General features: G+C 46.2%; 1 pseudogene; it reads right to left on the reverse strand.

The window, feature by feature from the left end:
* Positions 1-9,640: 9,640 nt before the first annotated feature.
* Positions 9,641-19,518, reverse strand: part of LOC123162126 (very-long-chain 3-oxoacyl-CoA reductase 1-like) — an 18,699-nt pseudogene continuing 8,821 nt past the window's right edge.

Genomic DNA, 19,518 nt, shown 5'->3' on the forward strand with positions numbered 1-19,518 from the left:
TGTCGTAATTGATTAACAATAGGCGCTACCAACACAGCACCACAGCGCCCGGCGAAACTCCATTGCAGCATGAGCTCCAACGCAACACCACGATGCCCGATGGTAAGTTTCCTTCTCTTTTTATGACAATGTTAGTTAAGTTTTCAAATAATTAGTAGTGTTATTCCTTGAATAACGAAAAATCAATTTTCCATTTTTGGAGTGCCCAAAAAGAGTTTTTTTGTGAAGGACCTGCCATATATTTGTTGCAAAATTGGACCAAATCAATTTTCTAAAATACTAGGACATATTTAATGCATAATTGACCAAATGGTTGGGTGTCAAAAGCTTTTATCCACCTCTCGTGAAAAAGACAACTTTCCGCCGATTTAGCTGGAAGCGGGTCAAATTTGAACTGTAGTTGCATTATAGTTTGCTCTTTATTTTTTCCAAAAATCATTTCTAGGTACATAAGTATCTATTTAATCAGAGAAACACAAAAAAATTCCAAGATTCAACCACTAGCTAGGAACGGTCATTCCCGCCGTTTTGACCGCATTTTAAAACGGGCATAAAAAATTCAAAAAAAATCAAAAAATTGGGAAACATTCGCATTGTGTCATCATATGTGGCCAAGTTCCTAGGAAAAATAACAAACTTGTAATACGGCAATTATTTTAAAAAAGTGTTCTCAGAAACAAGCTATCATGTGTGGAGATCAATGGCTTTCAAGCCAAATGATCAATCTTATGGCCACATTCATGGCATAGTTTGTTCAAATGATCTCATATTATGCGCAAGGGTGCATATTGGAATGGCAAACAATGTTGCTTAAGAAAGTTTTCATTTTCGTTGGACGAAAAAACCATTTTCCATTTTTCGAGTGCCCGAAAGGAGGTTTTTTTTGTGAAGGAACTACCAAATAATTGTTGCAAAATTGGACCAAATCATTTTTATAAAATACTAGGCCATATTTAATGCACAATTGACAAAATGGTTGGGTGTAAATTTTTTTGATCCACCTCTCGTGAAAAAGACAAATTTCCGCCGATTCAGTTGGAAGCGGGTCAAATTTGAACTGCAGCTGCCTCATAGTTTGCTATTTATTTTTTCCAAAAATCATTTCTAGGTACATAAGTATCTATTTAATCAGAGAAACACCAAAAAAATTCAAAGATTCAACCACTAGCTAGGAACGGTCATTCCCGCCGTTTTGACCGCATTTTGGAACGGGCATAAAAAATTCAAAAAAAATCAAAAAATTGGGAAACCTTCGCATTGTGTCATCATATGTGGCCAAGTTCCCAGGAAAAATAACAAACTTATAATACGGCAATTATTTTAAAAAAGTGTTCTCAGAAACGAGCTATCATGTCTGGAGATCAATGGCTTTCAAGCCAAATGATCAATCTTATGGCCACATTCATGGCATAGTTTGTTCAAATGATCTCATATTGTGCACAAGGGTGCATATTGGAATGGCAAACAATGTTTCCTAAGGAAGTTTTCATTTGCTTTGCACGGAAAATTCATTTTCCATTTTTCGAGTGCCCGAAATGAGGTTTTTTTGTGAAGGACCTACCATATATTTGTTGCAAAATTGTACCAAATCATTTTTATAAAATATTAGGACATATTTAATGCACAATTGACAAAATGGTTGGGTGTCAAAAGTTTTGATCCACCTCTGGTGAAAAAGACAAATTCCCGCCGATTCAGTTGGAAGCGGGTCAAATTTGAACTGCAACTGCCTCATAGTTTGCTATTTATTTTTTCCAAAAATCATTTCTAGGTACATAAGTATCTATTTAATAAGAGAAATATCAAAAGTTTTCCAATATTCAACCACTGGCTAGGAACGGTCAAGCCCGCCATTTTGACCGCATTTTCAAACGGGCATAAAAAATTCAAAAAAAATAAAAAAATTGGAAAACCTTCGCATTGTGTCATTATGTGTGACCAAGTTTCCAGGAAAAATAATAATCTTGTAATACAAAAATTATTTTAGAAAAGTGTTCTCATAAATGAGCTATCATGTGTGAAGATTCATGGATTTCAACCCAAACGCTCAATCTCATGGTCACATTCATGGCATAGTTTGTTCAAATGATCTCATATTGTGCACAAGGGTGCATCTTGGAATTCCAAACAATGTTGCCAAAGGGAGTTTTCATTTTCTTTGCACGGAAAATTCATTTTCTATTTTTCGAGTGCCCGAAATGAGGTTTTTTTGTGAAGGACCTACCATATATTTGTTGCAAAATTGTACCAAATCATTTTTATAAAATATTAGGACATATTTAAAGCACAATTGAAAAAATTGTTGGGTGTCAAAAGTTTTGATCCACCTCTGGTGAAAAAGACAAATTCCCGCCGATTCAGTTGGAAGCGGGTCAAATTTAAACTGCAGCTGCCTCATAGTTTGCTATTTATTTTTTCCAAAAATCATTTCTAGTTACATAGGTACCTATTTAATCATAAATACATTGCTTGGTGGTGATACGTCGAGGTTTGGGCGGTGGCCGAGGGCCCCAACTCAAGAGCGCGTAAACTCGCATGCCCGTCGCGTGGTCACCGCGTGACCGTGGCGTTGCCATGTGTTCTGGGCAGCCTAGGCATGTCTAGTGGGTTGAGCACTCCCCAGATAGGTGCTAGGAACAAAATTACAACATAAGATTCTCACGAGGAGACCGATCGATGCTCAAACATGAATTAGCGGCCAAGTGTTTGATTAGCGGTACGGGAAATGTACATGGCTAATGGGCGTGAGTTTTGACTGAGGATGATCAGTTACTAAGAAGACCGTCTTCACAAATTTTCAGCTCAAAAGGAGGACCCTAGGTGGTACTTGCTTTGCAAACCACCACACTGGACATAAATACGAATGTTGAAGCTCGGCTGAAAATAATGAATGAATTGAGCTGGCATTTGGTGGAGGATGGTTATTTGGGCATAGGAAAGTACTGTAGAAAATGGATACTATTTGGACATGCCAAAGTGGTACTTCCTTCACAAACTGTTACTCTGAACAGAATAGGAAAATGAATATTTTTGAATTATTTTTGAACTAGGCAAGGAAGGTTTTTACATATTTGATGAAGATATGACCCAAAGAATTTATGAGATTTTTTTGGGAATTTTGGGAATGACAGAAATATAGGTTGCTTCACAACCTAGGGCAAAAACTGCCACATGGACATGACACATAGGCAAAACTGATGAGGTGGCGCCTAGTCATAGCAACCCACCATAATTTACAAGGCTATGACCATCTATATTGGTCGTTAACAACTAGAAATAAGGCAGCGGACTAGCGCTGTTAGCTTTATGACCATTTCATGTAAGGAAATTATGACCTTTCTGACCAAAATGGTCGCAATGGTTTAGGGTTTGGAGCCCCTCGAACAGCTTTTGACCAATTGGTCTCAAATGATCATAAATCTATGACCAATTCTTCCAGGGTCACTGACAGAAGGTCATAAGTTGACATATTTCTTGTAGTGAGCGGCGGTGTGAAGCAGTTTGCTCCCCGACGGCAAAACGGCGGCGGAGGGCGACGGGAGGGGGGGGCTGCGTTGCTGGGCGGATGTGAAGGCGGCGGCAGCTGGAAGAGTCGCCAGCAAAAATGGGCGACGGCGTCGGCGGCGGAGGAGGCGGGTGAGGGTTGCTTGTTGGCCGGGTGTGAGACGAGAGGCCAATGTGCCACAGACCAGCGAGCCCGGGGACAAGAGTAGGTGAGCGCGGGTGTCCGCGTCGACGCAAATCCAGCTCAAAAATGGGCCGGGAATGGGTCGCCGGCGGATGAAAAAGGACGCGTGTCCGTTTGGGTCGGCACGTTGGGCTGCCTTTTGTCTCCGCGCTGACCCAAACAAACGGCCGCGCATGAAATGAGTCGCTCCATTGAAGTTGCTCTTATTGTTTTATTGTTTAAGAAAAAAGGAGTGCTCTCCGATAGGTTTGTGGCAAAATGAAAAAGAATCAACTACCTTTTCCTAAACACGTGTGCAACATTTGCATTGTACGCCCTCTTTGTCAAACAGGCCTAATTTGGCAACGCAATTTTGGCAAAACCATAGTATTCCAAAACCTCAGTATTTTAATGTGTGGACAATAAATACTTTAAGCTCAGTTTTTTCTTAGTATTATAAGATTACTGCAGTTTTTCAAAATACCATGGTTTAATTTACCGTGAGTTGTTTGGCAACCATAAAAAATTATAGTATTGATACTGTGGTATTGTCAAAACCGTGGTATTTTCTCTGCATTAAAAAAAGAACCCCAGCCCTCTTTTTTAAAAACAGAGCACACAAAGGAAGCACGACTGTTCATTATCCTTCCTCGCACACAAGTCGTTGCCCTGAAGATCGTCGGCCATGGGACAAGCCAAGAGAAGGCAGCGGAAACAAAAATGGCGTCGTTCCTACTCTCACTTGCGCTTCTCCTCTTCTCGTGCACGCTGTGCATCAAGTCGGCATCTGGCCACCTCATGCTCAGATTGCTCATGCCATGGTTGTGCACGCTGCTGGCTGCAACTCTAACTCCCAACGCACTGCTGGATGAGTCTGCGCAGGCCTTTGTGTGCGATCATAGCCACGCCGTACGTGTGCCTTGCTGCCATGTCGCGGCCTTGCTGCCATGTCGCGGCCTTGTTCGCCGCTGCTTGCTGTGCGTGCCTTGCTCCAAAACGTCGCCCCATGCCTCAGCGCGTCACTCTTGCCGCTGCTTGTTGTGCGTGCCTTGCTCCAGAACGTCACCCTATGCCTCAGCATGCCGTGCTCGCCGCTGTCGGTCAAGCCACAACCAAGCCAGAGCGAGGCCGCGCACTTCCATGCCGCACCGCCGTGCTCCCGCTGCAGCTGATGCATAGCATGCAGCCGTGTCTATTTATGCATGGCCGTTCAGTTTGCAGCCACTGGTCGGCTAAGATCGTGCATGTTTGCAACTACTATGAAACGGCTAGCTAGCTAATTTATGTCGTTGCAAACATGCACCAGCCAAACATTGTCACAGTATTCTTGATACTACAAAATACTTTGATATGTCAAAATTGTGGTTTTTAGTTCCTGTAGACAAAAATACTGCAGTTTTCAATACTATAATTTCTGCAGTAATTTGCTGTCAAACACAGCCTTAGTATCTAAAAAACGTAGTTTTTTCAGTTTTGGTAAAACTGTGAAGGCGTTTGGCAAATGGCAGTTTTATTAAGTTTCTCTGATTCTGACCGGTTGTTCTGTCGTTGCATGGATAATCTTGATCATACCTAAAGCCGGACCTAATTTAGCTGCACTCACGGCTGGATCAACTCGTGCTAACGGCCGCCGTATGCATGCTAGGCATGAGCACGTTCTCTACTACTCCTACATGCTAGTATACATTGTGAGTTATCTGTTGTGATCCATCAAAGACGGAGCATTGTGACAGGGACTGAAGGTGCAGCTCGCGTGTCTAGAAGCAGTGGTAAAAAGTGGCCAAGACATAAAGATCAAGGGCTCTCATAGGAAAACGGAACCTGGAAGCGTTATACGGCTGCTCGCCGACCTGTCGAATATCTGGAAGAGATAGGGAGCAACACACCCCTTACGTGTTTTCGGTCGGCGCTAAGTCATCCGTGCGTGGCCAGATAGATCTATCATCTAGCAAGTATTGGTCATAAGAAGATGGACTCAGAGAGGCCAATGAGCCAGCGTTTCTCAATTTTAAAAAAAGAGGTCCCGACCTCTTTTTCAAATACTACAAAAATACCACAGTTTTTGAGATACTATGGTTTCTTAAACTGCAGTATTTTTTCTATCCAAACACCTCAAAGTATTTAATACTGAAGTTTTTTCAGAAACCACATTATTCCTACAAAACTTCAAAAATACTTAAGCTCCCAAACACACCCTAAATGTTGAATGCAACTAATTAACGAACGGTGAAGGTGCAATACGTGGACAAATAATTGCATTTCCTCTGCAAAATACGTACATGATTCATTTCATTGGGAATTCAGTTATTCCAACACTAGAACGTGTGGTTTGTGGAACACAGACATATTGTACAAGAGCACCAGGAATTCACTTTAGAGTTGTTGGCACGCCGGCGCGACGTTTCGGCGGTCTCTGAGCCAGCGCTCTGTGCTGCAGGTGCTCGCGCATGCGGAGCCAATCGTGGACGAAGTCCGGAACGACGGCGGCGAGGCACCACAGGAGCTGGTGGCCAAGGTTGGGAGCGCAGAGGGGCGGGCCGTGGCCAATCCAGCGCACCGCCGCGCTCGCGTACGCGTCGGGCGTCGGCGCGATGAGGAACATAGAGAGGCGCCCGGCCCGCCCGGTCTCCGCCAGCCTTGACACCATCCTGGTCGCCACGTAGAATGGAGCCTGCACGAGATAAAGTGCTAGCTGGTTAGCGAGAGCGTGGTGGAGCTCAGGTGTATTAAGGCGTATTGTGACGGTGTTTCCAGGTCTTTCTACGTTATCTTTCAGTTGCATAGTCGCTTGCGTTCTATGTTCCTTGATTATCTTGGGATCAACTATGTAAGAAGACTACCTCATCATTTTATATCGTTCGGCCGTGTACTTTATGTAATTGTTGCTTTACATATAAAGCAGAATCAAAGCCTGTTTCGAAACGCGTCCATGCTCATGGTGCAAGTATGCCAATGTACCACGAAGGAACCATTTTTTAGACATCTCAAAGGGAAAGCTCCCACTATCTTTAAAAAAACTTTTTTAACTTAAATTGTCAAAGTTTCACAAAATGTTCCTGAAATCAATATTTTTCAAAAATTCAAAAAAGTTCACGTTTTTAGAAAATGTTTAGGAATTTCTAAAATTCATGCTTTTTAAAAGTACCTCAGAATTTCAAAAAAAGTCCCTGTTTTCAAATATTGTTGACAAATTATAAAAATGTTTGAAAATGTCTGTGTTTTCACAAAATTCATCAGGATTTCAAAAAATGGTCCAGTTTTAAACTTTGTTCATAAATTTAAAAAATGTTCATGTATTCGAATGTTTTGGGTGGAATTTAAAAATGTTCATGTTTTTAAAAAATGTTAGCAATTTCCAAATTCATTTGCGTTTTGATTCTTTTACATTTAAAAAATGTTCATAAATTTTAAAAAGAACTTGGAAGTTAAAAACTGTTCATAGCTTGATGCTACAGTATGTTCGCTACAGTACCAAACTAGTATGCTTTTTTAGTAAAGCCAAAATTAGTATACAGTGGTCTGCTCGCTACGGCAGCCTCTAATGGTCCATCCCAGTTGCGCTCGCCCTGTGCGTCGCGGCTTTGTTTGACATGAAATGCATCAAATAGGAGGCACCACGTTCACTTTTTCCTGAAAAACAGCTACCTAAATAGGCCGCTCCATTTCCAGCCCATATGGCTGGTGTGGATTTTGTCCAATTATTTGTCGCATTGAGCGGCAAATAGGACAACTCAACCTATTGGAATAGGGGACTCTTAATGCTTTAATTTTTACCGGAAAATTGAAAGAGATGATTCGGTGCACTACAAAACAACCAAACAAGCATAACATTCAGCCCTCAGAGGAAAAGTAATCAGGCATGATTTTATACTGGTTTCAAAGACTAAAACAGAAAGGGAGCCTTGGTGTAGTTGTAAAGCTGCTGCCTTGTGACCATGAGGTAACGGGTTCAAGTCCTCTTACTTCAAAGTAGGAAAAGGCTGCGTAGTATAGACCCAAAATGGCCGGACCCTTCACCGGAATCTGCGGAAGCGAGAGCTACATGCATCGAGCTGCCCTTTTTTGACGACTAAAACAATGAACTAAGTTGGTCCTAAGAAACTATGATATAATAGACGGTCAAAAACATTTTCATTTTCAGTACATTGATCTTTTCGTCTATATATTACCCGTCTAAAGGATCAAACGCCTTTACCAAACATTCTTTACACATGGGATATTTTGGGGTTTCCTCTTTCTTCACAGTGTCATGGAATTGTAAGCACTTGGAAATTTGCTCTTGTAAATATATCTTTCCCTTTCCTATTTCATGTCAACAAACTATCTTTTCTTTGCAGACTTTTGTTTTCTTTCTCGATAATATTAACCCGTTTTGTTCTACTCATTTTTTCATGAGGAGCCATATGTTCTTTGTCCGGTTTAGAGAATATCAACTCATGTTCTGCATATACCTATATGAATTCCTCATTTTCATTAAGTATATTTTGCATTTTTATTTAAAGTAATCCGGATGCATTTTTTATTCCAAAGGTTGTCAGAAGCCACCGGAATGTACTTGAGGACATGCAAGTGTCACCCATTCTATAGATTCTTCTGCCATTTTGACCGCAAAATTAGTGTTTTAAATTGAGTTTTGAAAATATTTGTTTCCTTGTTCTTTATTATCCAATATTGTTTGTTTGCAATGTTATAAGCATCTACTACAGTGTTGTCAACAGGTCTCTTTCTTTATTTGCCTATAACTATTTTAGTGATGACTCACATAAAGACATATGCCCCGGTTTCTACTTTCTCCTATTACTCCTAATTTCAGCAACTGTTCAATGTGTATTTTAAAGTCTTCCTTGTCCTTTGGGGTGACATATTTACAAGAGCAAATTTCCAAGTGCTTACAATTCCATGACACTGTGAAGAAAGAGGAAACCCCAAAATATCCCATGTGTAAAGAATGTTTGGTAAAGGCGTTTGATCCTTTAGACGGGTAATATATAGACGAAAAGATCAATGTACTGAAAATGAAAATGTTTTTGACCGTCTATTATATCATAGTTTCTTAGGACCAACTTAGTTCATTGTTTTAGTCGTCAAAAAAGGGCAGCTCGATGCATGTAGCTCTCGCTTCCGCAGATTCCGGTGAAGGGTCCGGCCATTTTGGGTCTATACTACGCAGCCTTTTCCTACTTTGAAGTAAGAGGACTTGAACCCGTTACCTCATGGTCACAAGGCAGCAGCTTTACAACTACACCAAGGCTCCCTTGTCTTTTCGTCTATATATTACCCGTCTAAAGGATCAAACGCCTTTACCAAACATTCTTTACACATGGGATATTTTGGGGTTTCCTCTTTCTTCACAGTGTCATGGAATTGTAAGCACTTGGAAATTTGCTCTTGTAAATATATCTTTCCCTTTCCTATTTCATGTCAACAAACTATCTTTTCTTTGCAGACTTTTGTTTTCTTTCTCGATAATATTAACCCGTTTTGTTCTACTCATTTTTTCATGAGGAGCCATATGTTCTTTGTCCGGTTTAGAGAATATCAACTCATGTTCTGCATATACCTATATGAATTCCTCATTTTCATTAAGTATATTTTGCATTTTTATTTAAAGTAATCCGGATGCATTTTTTATTCCAAAGGTTGTCAGAAGCCACCGGAATGTACTTGAGGACATGCAAGTGTTACCCATTCTATAGATTCTTCTGCCATTTTGACCGCAAAATTAGTGTTTTAAATTGAGTTTTGAAAATATTTGTTTCCTTGTTCTTTATTATCCAATATTGTTTGTTTGCAATGTTATAAGCATCTACTACAGTGTTGTCAACAGGTCTCTTTCTTTATTTGCCTATAACTATTTTAGTGATGACTCACATAAAGACATATGCCCCGGTTTCTACTTTCTCCTATTACTCCTAATTTCAGCAACTGTTCAATGTGTATTTTAAAGTCTTCCTTGTCCTTTGGGGTGACATATTATGTACTCCATCTGTTTCTAAATATAAGTCTTTCGAAAGATTCTACTATAAACTACATACGAATGTAGTCTTCATAGTGGATCTTCAAAAGGACATATATTTAGGAACGGAGGCAGTATTTATTGTGTTTAGCTTACCTATTCTAGATTTTTTTTATCCCAGTGGTTCGTACGTACTTCTCCAATAATCTGGATATCTTCTAGTCTTTGAACAATCATCTCTATATAGGGAAACAATTCAGGACCTCACTGATTCACATGATTTCTAAAACGCATGAATAGAAAAGCACACGAATAGAGTGTCATGACATACATGATTGTATGATCGTTTGATTTTACGCAGGAACAACGTTTGTTTCCTTACGTGAGTTTGGAAGTGGATGGAAATTTCCCTACCAAATGTGGGTACAAATAAATCCTAAGAAAAAAATCTTATGGATTGCAATCAAACAGCCAACGTGTATGAAAAGTTCATAAGAATTAGAATCCTCCATTTTTTGCATGGAATTCCATTAAACGAAAGGGACTCTCAGATGAAGCTAAATATGCGTCGAACATGTAACGGGCAATATATATTACCTGGCATTGCACATCGATCCCTTTGCTTCTGTACTCAACGTAAAGGCTCCTGGAGAACTGAGCAACATACCTGCTTGGAATGAACCACCCACATGTAATGTAAGCAGAAAAACCAATCAGTCTCACAGTCTCGCTCCATCCATAGGAACTAAATTTGCTCCACCGTACCGAAATGCCCCGCTTGTGTAAGACATACCTTTTGGTGGCGGCGTACATGGTGTGCAGGGGAAAGGAGGGGATGGCCTCCGACGAGGCTGAGCCCATGTTGACGACGGCGCCCCTGCCCCGCTCCACCATCCCCGGCAGCACCGCGGCGGTCACCTCCGCCACCGCCCACAGGTTCACCCGCATCATCCTCACACACGCCTCCACGTCAGCCTCGTGCAGGTACACTGCACCCGGCTTCGCCACCCCGGCGTTGTTCACCAGCACTCCCACGCACAGGCGGAGCTCCCGGTAGGGCGAGGCAGGGCGCCCGCCCTACCTTGATTTTGTGCAAAACGATTTCTACAGGTACGCGTACGCTGTCGCTGTCTGGTTCTATACCTCGAGTCACCGTCGCTAGAAAAAAATGAGAACCAAGAGAAACGAGTGGGCCTAGTCGCTCGTCAGATTCTGTCATGTTATTTGGGCCCATGTAATTTGGGCCCATGAGTTCCTCCTGCTGGGCACAGTTCGCTACGCGGAACGGACAAAGCAATTGAGCCCATCCAGTTGATCAGTCGCACGCACAAGTACACAACGCTATCTCTTTTCTTCTTAAAAAAACACGCTATCTCTCTTATTGAAAAAAACACACACGCTATCACCTAAAAAAACACTCTATCCCTCTTTCTCAAAAGAAGACATGCTCTTTTTTTCCTAAAAATAACCGCGCTCTCTCTCTCTCTGAAAAAAAATACACCATGCCATCACATGGAGAGTTATAAATTTCTACATTTTTATGTTGTGAATTCATGATGTAAATTTTCTGAGAATAGCTTCGCAATCTTTGATAGCATTAAAGCTTCATTATCCATATGTTTTCAGATTTATTTAAATATGCTTGCATTTTCTGTTTTATTTGAATTAGTTTAAAATCACGTAAAATTGTGAGTGTACTATTATTGTGTAAAAGCTATTTTTGATATTGCATCACATCATTTATTGGCCTTTAGAGTCCGCCCCACCTTAAATTTTTTTCGTCCTCCGCCACTGCTCCCACGTTCAGCCCCGCCACGGCCTCTCGGAGCCGCCGCATCGCCTCGTCACCTGCCGCCGGCGGCGGTCACCATGAGAGTGATGAAGCGACTCGTTGCTATTTGCTTCTGTGCCGTGCTTGAGTTTGAGTAGTATAGTACAAGTTTAATTACCTTGGGCAGTAGAAACGAGCGAGAGGTCGAACACCACGGTCTTGGTATGCACGGCGTGGCGAGATCTGACGGTGTGAGAGATCTTGAGATTGGCGGCGTTGAGGTCGACGAGCACGAGGTTGAGCCCCCGGCTGGCGAGCTCCAGGGCGACGGATCGGCCGATGCCGGACGTCGGGCCGGTGACGATGGCCCAGGCACCGTAGCGGCGCCGGAGGTCCTTCGGCCGGCGCAAGCAGAGCGCGAGGTAGGCGAGGAACCGGAACTAGAATGCAGTGGCGTAAGGGCATCTCTAGCCGCGCCCCCAACAGGCCCTCCCCAGGCGATTTTACCGCGCCGGCGCCAAAAAAAGGCCCCAGTCGCGCCCCCAGAAGCCCGTTTTTCGCCGGCTCGGGCCAAATCTGGTGCCGGCGGACCCAGGCCGAACCCGGCGCCCTGGGGGGCGCTTGGGGAGCCGGCGCAAGCGAAAAAGGCACGTGGGCCCACCCTGAAAGCGACCCGAGGGTCTTTTCCCGCCGTTTCTTGACGCTTTTCCCTCGCATCTCTCCCGCTCGCTCGCCTTCCTCCCACCATTCTATCCCTTTCTCCCGCCAAACCTCCTCCCGCTCGCCGCAAAGAAGCACGCCATGCCTCCGAAAAAGTACGCCATGCCGCGCGCGGCAGCAACCGCGACTGGCGCCGTGGTCCAGCCGAAGCAGAGGAAGCCGAGGGCGCCGCCATCGAAGCCACCGGGCCTGTCGAACGCCGAGTGGAGGGTGGAAGTTCAGCGGCGCGAAGCGGTCACTGATGGGGTTATGTACCTAGGGTAGGGTCATGGACCTGATCTAAGTACCTTACCCAAGGACACCCTCAGAAGAAGTCGCCTTCCAGTCGACTAACGAGGGACACACTCGACTGACTTGAAGGACTCGACCACGAAGACTCACTCGACCACCAGAAGGTCAAGAGGCACTCTGCACTGCAACGGCCTGTAATCAAGTAGACTTTATGATAGTAAAGGCACTTTATGTGGGGCGTTACCAGTAACGCCAGACTTAACTCACCTTAAACCCTCTCCTACGTGGGCTGGCTGGGGTCTTGGCGCACTCTATATAAGCCACCCCCCTCCACAGGCAGAAGGGTTCGGCACCTTGTAACTCATATACTCATAATCCACTCGACCGCCTCCGGGCTCCGAGACGTAGGGTTGTTACTTCCTCCGAGAAGGGCCTGAACTCGTACATCCTTTGTGCTTACAACCTCTCCATAGCTAGGACCTTGCCTCTCAATACCTACCCCCCACTCTACTGTCAGGCTTAGAACCACGACAGTTGGCGCCCACCGTGGGGCAGGTGTTTTAGCGATTTTGTGGAGAAGTTGCAATTCTTCCGAGTACTTTCATCATGGTGTCTGTTGGAGTTTTGGTCGGGGGTCAAGAGATCCGTCTCGGCACTCTCACCTTCATCGCCGACGACTCCGCGTGGCTCCACGAGGCTCCACTCGACGTTGATGCGCTCCCCGTCCGCAGTGCGACGCATTTTCGTGCATATGTCCGCGGCGTTCTGCTGCGGCAACCGTCGACCCAGTATCGGTCGGCTCCTCCATCGTCCACCCTGCCGGTATTCCGCCGGCGCAAGCGCTCGGGCCGGTCGAGGCTTCAGCGATGGGTGAGGCACGCGGTGGCTCGCCAATCGGCCACCACCCAAGTTGCGGCAATCGAGCCCGACGAACCTCTCTACGGCTTGTTCGATCAGTCGACTGGCTCCGTAGAGACTGCATCCGAGTGCGGTAGCAGTGATCCAGCGGCGGAAATCTTGATGGTCGACGGGCCCCACAGTCCTCCTGGCTTCGCCCGTGGTGGTGGAGCAGGTGACGGCGGCGACCCTACACGAGGCTACGAAGAGTACCAGCCCGAGCCACTCGACTCTCTGCAAAGAGAGGAACTTCGCCGCAGGAACGAGGATCCCCTGCATATTCCCATCGCAGGAGAAACCCCCGAGGCTCGTGCCTTGGAGGAGGCGTGTCTGGCCAATTTGGCCGAGCGCACTCGACTGGAGAATCTTCAGCGAGCACTCGACGAGCGCGCGCGGCAACGAGTTCACGACACCAGTCGACGTCAACTCTTCCCGCCAACTCAGGTATATCGAACCCCAATTCAGAATTTAGCAGCTGCGACCCGTATAGCAGAGTCCATCCAGCCTTCGCAGTCGGAAGCTGGCAGAGGTTTGCTGCAGATCAGGGATCTGCTCCGGGCAGCAGGAGATCAGAATTCAGTCGTGTCTCAGTCGCGCAATAGAATTCACAGTCGATCCGTCACTGTGAATACGGTTCAGTCGGCTCACAGCCCCAGATCGCCTCCGCGGCGTGAAGGGCGCGAGAATCGGCGAGATCAATATGGCGACAGACTCGACCGAGATGATAGGCGTCGAGTGCCCTATTCCCCTCCGAGGGGTGGGTCTTACGCTCCTCGGCAGCCGTACAGTACAGGGCGTAGGGTTCCAGTCGACCCCAGAGAACCAGGCTTCGACGCGCGATCCATTATCGTGCAAGGGTTGGTTGACCGGAACAGAGCCCATCGAGGTGGACTCGACAGAGATGTACCCACAAGCAGTCGAGTGCATGTTTCTGGTCCTGAATGTTTCAACAGAGCTATCAGAGCCGCAGTTATCCCTCCCAATTTCAGGTTGGCAACAGGAGTCAGCAAGTTCACTGGTGAGTCTAAGCCTGAAACTTGGCTTGAAGACTACCGAGTGGCAGTTCAGATTGGTGGTGGGAACGACGAGGTGGCCATGAAGCATTTGCCCCTCATGTTGGAAGGTTCTGCCAGGGCATGGTTGACTCAATTACCTCCTAGCAGCATTTACACTTGGGAAGATCTGTCCCGAGTGTTCGTCAGGACGTTTGAAGGAACTTGCAAGCGACCAGCTGGATTGACAGAGTTGCAAGTCTGCGTGCAGAAAACTAATGAGACCCTCAGAGAGTATATTCAGAGGTGGATCACTTTGCACCACACTGTGGAGAATGTGTCTGATCATCAGGCAGTCTGCGCCTTCAAAGATGGTGTCAAGAACAGAGAACTGAGTTTGAAGTTTGGTCGAACCGGTGACATGACCTTGGGTCGGATGATGGAGATTGCTACCAAGTACGCCAACGGCGAAGAAGAAGACCGACTCCGAAGCGGCAAGCACAAGCCGAGTCAGTCGGAAAAAGGAAACACCAGTCGGAAACAGAAGCGGAAGGCTGAACCGGCAGCTCCTGGAGAGGCTCTGGCCGTGACTCAAGGAAAGTTTAAGGGGAAACCAAAAGGATCCTGGAACCCCAAGAAGGTAAAGGATAAAGAAGGGAACGACGTGATGGATATGCCATGTCACATTCACACGAAGAAAGACGAAGAGGGGAATATCATTTACCCGAAGCACACCACTCGCCAATGTCGACTCCTGATCCAGCAGTTTCAGGGAAAACAGTCTAAGGACAAGGAGAAGGAGTCGGACAAGGCCGAAGACAAGGAGGACAGTGAGGAAGGATATCCACATATCAACTCCACTCTGATGATCTTTGCAGATGTGGAAAGCAGAAGTCGACTGAAAGTGATTAACCGAGAGGTGAACATGGTTGCCCCCGCAAAAGCAAATTATCTGAAGTGGTCTCAAACACCCATCACATTCAACCAATATGATCACCCGACTCATATTGCCACCCCTGGGAGGCAAGCTTTGGTGGTCGATCCAATTGTCGAAGGCACTCGACTGACAAAGGTGCTGATGGATGGTGGAAGTGGGCTGAACTTATTGTATGCAGACACATTGAAAGGTATGGGCATTCCGATGTCCCGACTGAGCACTAGTAACATGAGCTTTCATGGAGTTATACCAGGGAAGAAGGCCGAGTCACTCGGCCAGATAGCTTTGGACGTGGTGTTTGGTGATTCGAAGCATTTTCGCAAAGAAAAGTTGACGTTTGAGGTCGTGGATTTTCAGAGTGCATATCATGCCATTTTGGGGAGACCAGCTTACGCACGATTTATGGCTCGACCATGCTACGTGTACCTCAAATTGAAGATGCCCGACCCCAAAGGAGTGATCACTGTCACCGGTGATCGGAAAAAGGCAGAAGAGTGCTTTCAGAAGGGCTCCAAGATCGCCGATTCCCAGGTGACAGCGGTCGAGTTCGAAGAATATAAGCAAAACGCAGATCCGAGTGACTTGCTGCGATCCAAGAAGCCCGCCACAGAGTCTGCATTCCAGTCGTCCGGTGAGACGAAGCCTGTTCACATTCACCCGACCGACCCCGAAGCAGCTCCGACCCGCATCTCCACGACACTCGACCCAAAATAGGAAGAAGCGCTCATCCAGTTCCTCCGTGAGAACTGGGACATTTTTGCATGGAAGCCCGCTGACATGCCAGGTGTTCCCAGGGGACTGGCTGAGCATCGCCTAAGAGTCGACTCATCTGCAAAACCAGTTAAAGAGCATCTTCGGCGGTCCGCCGTCCAGAAGAGAAAAGCCATTGGCGAAGAAGTGGCTCGACTGTTGGCGGCAGGATTTATCCGAGAGATATACCACTCCGAGTGGCTCGCTAATGTCGTCATGGTTCCTAAGAAGGACAAGTCGCTCCGAATGTGCATTGATTTCAAGCACATCAACCGGGCCTGCCTGAAAGATCATTTTCCTCTCCCTCGCATAGATCAAATTGTTGACTCGACCGCGGGATGTGAGAGGTTATCTTTTTTAGATGCCTACTCCGGGTACCACCAGATCCGTCTGTACGGGCCCGACGAGGTAAAAACAGCTTTCATCACTCCATTCGGGTGCTTCTGCTATATCACCATGCCATTCGGCCTCAAGAATGCCGGGGCCACATTCATGCGAATGATTCAGAAGTGTCTACTCACTCAAATCAGTCGGAATGTGGAAGCTTATATGGATGATATTGTTGTCAAGTCACGAAAAGGTTCCGACCTGCTCGCTGACCTCGCCGAAACATTTGCCAACCTCAGAAGGTATGATATCAAGCTTAATCCATCGAAGTGCACATTTGGAGTTCCTGGTGGCAAGTTACTCGGTTTTCTCGTTTCCGAACGGGGAATCGACGCTAACCCAGAGAAGATTGGCACTATTCTCCGAATGAAACGCCCTGTGCGAGTGCACGATGTCCAGAAGCTTACTGGATGCTTGGCCGCATTAAGTCGATTCATCTCACGACTCGGTGAAAAGGCATTGCCTCTTTATCGACTGATGAAGAAGACAGACAAGTTCGAAGTGGACTCCAGAAGCTGATGCAGCGTTTGCCGAGCTAAAAGCTCTGCTCTCCACCCAGCCGGTGCTTGCTGCTCCAATCAGCAAAGAGCCTCTGTTGCTCTATATCGCAGCCACAGGACAAGTCGTCAGTACCGTGCTAACGGTCAAGCGGGAAGAAGAAGGAAAAGCCCTCAAAGTTCAGCGCCCAGTGTATTATTTGTCTGAAGTCTTGACTCCATCCAAGCAGAGATATCCTCATTATCAGAAGCTTGTATATGGAATATACATGACCACAAAGAAGGTTGCTCATTATTTCTCTGATCATTCCATCACAGTCGTCAGCGACGCTCCACTATCAGAGATTTTGCACAATAGGGATGCAACTGGTTGAGTGGCCAAATGGGCGATTGAACTTCTTCCCCTTGATATCAAGTTTGAGGCAAAGAAAGCCATTAAGTCCCAGGCAATAGCAGATTTCCTTGCCGAGTGGATTGAACAGCAGCAGCCGACTGAAGTTCACTCGGAGCATTGGACCATGTTTTTTGATGGCTCTAAGATGTTGAATGGTTCCGGTGCTGGGGTTGTCCTGGTTTCCCCCAGAGGAGATAAGCTCAGATATGTGCTCCAGATTCACTTTGATTCCTCCAACAATGAGGCAGAATATGAAGCCCTCTTATATGGGTTGCGCATGGCCATTTCACTCGGCGTCCGTCGCCTGATGGTCTATGGCGACTCGGATTTAGTGGTCAATCAAGTGATGAAAGAGTGGGACGTGAGAAGCCCAGCCATGACTGGATACTGCAGTGCAGTGAGGAAGCTGGAAAAGAAGTTCGAGGGGTTGGAGCTCCATCATATACCCCGACTGAAAAATCAAGCAGCTGATGATCTAGCAAAGATAGGTTCCAAGAGAGAAGCCATTCCGAGTGGTGTGTTCTTGGAGCATATACACACTCCGTCAGTCAAAGAGGATCCTTTCACCGAAGAAACTCCACAGCCCAAGAGTGCCACAGATCCGATTGAAGTTGAAGTCCCAGCGGTGGTCGACTTGATCATGGAGGTTTTGGTGGTCATTCCCGACTGGACGATTCCGTATGTCGCATATATCCTGAGGAAAGAGCTCCCGGAGGATGAGGAAGAGGCTCGACAGATCGTCCGTCGATCTAAGGCCTTTACCGTAATCAAAGGACAATTATACAGAGAAAGCGCGACTGGAGTTGGTCAGAAGTGCATAACACCAGAAGAAGGTCGACTCATCCTCAATGATATTCACTCGGGGACCTGTGGTCATCATGCGTCCTCTCGGACCATCGTGGCCAAAGCATACCGAGCCGGATTTTACTGGCCAAAGGCGAATGAGATGGCAAAAGAGATAGTGGATAAGTGCGAGGGATGTCAATTCTACTCGAATATGTCACACAAGCCTGCGTCGGCTCTGAAGACCATTCCACTCGTCTGGCCTTTCGCAGTATGGGGATTGGACATGGTCGGTCCTTTGAGAACAGGACAAAGTGGCTTCACGCATGTACTGGTGGCAGTCGACAAGTTCACCAAGTGGATCGAGGCTAAACCAATCAAGAGCCTTGACACCGGTACTGCTGTTAGCTTCATCAGGGAACTAATATTCAGATATGGAGTCCCACACAGCATCATTACGGATAATGGGTCGAACTTTGACTCAGAGGAATTCAGAGCTTTCTGCAACTCCCAGGGCACACGGGTCGACTACGCTTCAGTCGCCCATCCGCAGTCGAATGGACAAACAGAGCGAGCTAATGGACTGATTCTTAAGGGATTGAAGCCTCGACTGATGCGTGATCTCAAACACGCGGCTGGAGCTTGGGTCGACGAACTTCCCTCAGTACTCTGGGGACTACGGACCACACCTAATCGGTCGACCGGAAGAACTCCATTCTTCTTGGTCTACGGAGCTGAAGCAGTCTTGCCGAGTGATCTTCTCCACAATGCTCCTCGAGTTGAAATCTACAACGAAGCAGAGGCTGAACAAGCGCGGCAAGACGCAGTCGACCTTTTAGAGGAAGAAAGGGAGATGGCTCTGATCCGGTCGACCATCTACCAACAAGATTTACGTCGTTTCCACGCCAGAAATGTGAGAGGTCGAGCCCTCCAGGAAGGAGATTTGGTTCTTCGAGTGGATCAGCACAAACCACACAAGCTTGCTCCTTCTTGGGAAGGCCCCTTCATCGTCACCAAGGTTCTCCACAACGGGGCGTACCGTCTTTACAACGTCGAGCATAATATCGACGAGCCCCGAGCTTGGAACGCGGAGCTACTCCGCCCATTTTACACTTAAATTTTATCACTCGGATGAGTTGCAATAAAGTACTTCTGTAGTTCATGGACCTCAAAATAATAGTGTCATAGTCCCTCCATAATTTCTGTCGCTTTTTATTTTTGTCCAATAAAATTCCCCCTCAGTGGGTGACTTAGCTGCGAATCCGTTTTGCCTAAGTTTGTAAAAATCCTACCGAGTGGCGAGCCAGACTCCCACTCGGAGGCTTAGCTGCGAATCTGTTTCGCCTAAGTTATCAAAATCCTACCGAGTGGTAAGCCAGCCTTCCACTCGGGGGCTTAGCTGCAGCCCTGTGCTCGCCTAAGTTATAAAAATCCTACCGAGTGGTAAGCCAGCCTTCCACTCGGGGGCTTAGCTGCAGCCCTGTGCTCGCCTAAGTTATAAAAATCCTACCGAGTGGTAAGCCAGCCTTCCACTCG

Source organism: Triticum aestivum, chromosome 7B, assembly GCF_018294505.1.
Source record: "Triticum aestivum cultivar Chinese Spring chromosome 7B, IWGSC CS RefSeq v2.1, whole genome shotgun sequence".
NCBI lineage: Eukaryota > Viridiplantae > Streptophyta > Magnoliopsida > Poales > Poaceae > Triticum > Triticum aestivum.